We start from the raw sequence: 3802 nt of genomic DNA on the forward strand, positions 1-3802 counted from the left end.
TTTCTGCCTACTCTTCCATGGGGTTCTCTGAGCTCAGATAGGAGGGATTTGTTGGAGACATTTCATTTAAGGTTGAATATACCAAAGTCTTTCAGTGGGCATACTGCATAATGTCTGGCTGTGGCTATCTGTATTTGTTCTATCTGCTGCAGGTGGAACCTTCTCTAACATCTAAGAAAGCCATTTTTCTATGAGTATAACAGAATGTCATTAGGAATTCTTTTATTGCTTTTTTTTTTTAAAGAACAGTAGTATTTGTTTTTACCCTAGGTCCCTGGGCTATCTAGTCTCAGATTTTGGGTCACTTATGCAGTATTAGGTATAACTTGTGTTTCATATTCTGGACAGTATTAGGTATGATATGTGTTTCATTTCCTGGACAGTATTAGGTATGATATGTGTTTCATTTCCTGGACAGTATTAGGTATGATATGTGTTTCATTTCCTGGACAGTATTAGGTATGATATGTGTTTCATTTCCTGGACAGTATTAGGTATGATATGTGTTTCATTTCCTGGACAGTATTAGGTATGATATGTGTTTCATTTCCTGGACAGTATTAGGTATGATATGTGTTTCATTTCCTGGACAGTATTAGGTATGATATGTGTTTCATTTCCTGGACAGTATTTGGTATGATATGTGTTTTTTTTCTAATGGAGTGGCATTTATATGATTTTAATTTTTTCCTTTGCATATATCATATTGCATATTATTGCTACCTCTTTATACGCATAGATAGAGTTCTGTTATTGTTGTGTTATCACAGTGGTATTATTCTTCATTATGTTATTTTTCTAAACAATAATGTCATAGAGAATTCTCCAAATCAGTTTGTTATAAATCACTCTTTAAATGGATTCATAATATAGATCCTGGTGTGGAGATGAAAGAAGTACTTTGATTACTCCCTATGGCTAATGTTTATGTTATAATTAATTGCTTATGATCCCATCTAAAAGCTGCATCATTGTATAATTATCCTGATTTATCCTCTTTATTAGTATGTAATATATTCTCAAGGGTAAATGGGTTATGTCAAAGCATCTTTGAATTTTCTCATTTCTAAACATTAAAAATCATTTAAAATTACTTTTTAGATGTATGTACAGCACATGAATCTTGCATAACAGGGTCCCAGGAAACTAACTCAGGTACCTGTGTTTGCACTGCCAACACCTTTAATCTCCTAGTCTATCTGCTCAGCTTTGAATACTTTATTGTAATAAATGGTTCAGGATTAATTTTGGTGGGTTAAAAACAACTTTTATTTTTAAAATAGATCCAATCACATCCATTTATTGACTAAACTAATCATGGGTAAAGAGAAAACTAGCTTCTGGGACAGGTGTCTAGGGAGTGAGGGGGAGTGGGGGGGGTCACTTGTAAAATTCATGTTCCTGCTCATCTTTCTTGATCACAGTCTTGTAGGCTTTCTCGAAGTCCTTGGCCAGGACAATGTAGCGGTTCTCACGGACAGCCAACATTCCACTCTCCTGACAGATTGAGTTGGTGTCGGCTCCTGAAATCTTATCTGGCCAGGCCACATAGTCTTCCAGGTCTACCTCCTCAGAGAGGTTTATCTTACTGGTGATAGTGGAGAAAATCAACCTCTTCTGGCGACGGTCAGGGAGTGGGAATTCAATTTTGCGGTCCAAGCGTCCTGGCCGCAGTAGAACTGGATCTAAGGTGTCTGCTCTGTTTGTGGCCATGATTACCTTCACGTTGACGTTTTGGTCAAATCCATCCATTTGATTCAGCAGCTCCAGCAGGATCCTCTGAACCTCCCTGTCAGCTCCTGTCTGGGCATCAAATCTCTTGGTAGCAATGGCATCGATCTCATCGATGAAGATGATGGCTGGTGCATTCTCCTTGGCCAGGCGGAACACATCCCGGACCATCCGGGGGCCCTCACTTAGGTACTTCTGTACAAACTCTGAGCCCACCACACGGATAAATGCAGCTGTCGTGTGATGTGCCACAGCCTTTGCCAACATTGTCTTCCCACAGCCAGGTGGGCCGTACATGAGGACTCCCCGGGGAGGGTCGATGCTGATCTGCTTGTAGAGCTCGAAGTGTGTGAGCGGGAGCTCCACGGCCTCCCTCACCTCCTGCTTCTGGATGTCCATGCCTCCGATATCCGCGTACATCACATCTGGCTTCTGGTCCGAGGTGAGCATCATGATGCTGCTGTAGGCCTCGGGAGGCAGCACGTCCACCAGCGCATTGCTGTGTTTGTGCAAGGCCACGGAGGCATTGGGTTTGAGCAGCTCCCGGTCAATGGTACTTAGGATGCGCACATAATAGTTAGAACCTGTGGTCGAACCCACAATGGCTGTGTTCTGATCCACAGCCTCCAGAAACTGGCCAATGACCAATGGGATGCTCTGGATTCGCTTTACTTCCTCCTGGGCGTGTAGGAATTCTTTCTTCAGATTCTTCTGCTCGTCTTTGATGTACTCCTCCTGGACCTCCAGGAACTCCAGCTCCTTCTGCAGCTTCTTGTAGCGGCTGTATAGGTCCTCCAGGTCCTCAGGCTCAGGCCCCAGAAAGGACAGGCCAGTCTGGGGCCGAGACACAGACAATGCTGGGATGTCATCCTGAACTTTCTCCACCAAAATGCCTATCTCCTCCATAGTGACCAAGCCGGCCTCTAAAAACAACTTTTTATTTCTTTAAAAAATATGTCAAAATCTTTTCACATCTCACACAATATATCCTATCACATTTTTACACCTTGCTTAGGTTGATGGATGCAAACATTGTTTTTGTTACTAAATTTGTGCTTAACTAATTAGTATAATATGCATTTCTATTCTTTCCCTATGATTTTAGCCACTTGAATATGTTCTTCTGTCTTGCCTTAACATGTCCTTTCTCCACTTGTGGAACTTTTCTTCCCCCCCCCCCCCCAGGACAGGGTTTCTCTGTAGCTTTGGAACCTGTCCTGGAACTAGCTCTAATAGGCCAGGTTGGCCTCAAACTCACAGAGATCTGCCTGTTTCTACCTTTGGAGTGCTGGGGTTAAAGGCTTGCACCACCACCGTTTGGCTCATTTGTGGAATTTTTTTCTTTTGAAATAATTTGATTTAAAAAAATAACATTGTAGATAGTAGCATTTTTACCATAGATATACATTTTGTCATTTCAATTAATTGTATTATATCCTTTGGAAAACTGTATTTACTGTAAGGATATTATTTTTAGTTCTCAATTTGTATTGCATATGGAAAGTACATATTTTGTACATTTTTTTGTTCCATGTTCAATGTACATACAATTAAGTTCAAAAAGACAATTTTATATAAGTACTTTGAATATATCCAACTCTTCTACCCAACATTCAAAAATGTTCTTTTCTTGTGGAACTTTATTCTGTAAACTTATATTTTATTGGCATTTATATTTTAATTTAATTTTTTTACTTCTTTAATTATATTATAATTTAATATTATAGTCTTAGAAATAGATTTTCATTAAGAGAAATCACAAAAGACAAAACTATTATCATGATATAATTAAGTTCATTTCTGATGATCTAGTAGAAGTTGACTAAAAAATAAGGGAAAATGATATTTCAAGTAAAAGGAAGACATACATGCATGCATACACACACACACACACAAAGACACACAGAGTTGCATGCAAACACACATACACTTTTAATAAGACCAAATATAAGGTCAAATGGGAGTGGCTCATACCTTTAATCCTACCACAGAGGAGATAGAGTAAGGTGGATCTCTATGATTTTGAAATCTGGTCTACAGAGAAAGTTTTGGGACAGTTAAACCTATAGAG

General features: G+C 39.4%; 1 pseudogene; it reads right to left on the bottom strand.

The window, feature by feature from the left end:
• Positions 1-1280: 1280 nt before the first annotated feature.
• LOC142835030 (26S proteasome regulatory subunit 6B pseudogene) lies at positions 1281-2649 on the bottom strand (annotated as a pseudogene).
• Positions 2650-3802: the final 1153 nt, after the last annotated feature.

This window comes from Microtus pennsylvanicus, chromosome 14 (genome assembly GCF_037038515.1).
Source record: "Microtus pennsylvanicus isolate mMicPen1 chromosome 14, mMicPen1.hap1, whole genome shotgun sequence".
Taxonomy (NCBI): Eukaryota; Metazoa; Chordata; class Mammalia; order Rodentia; family Cricetidae; genus Microtus; species Microtus pennsylvanicus.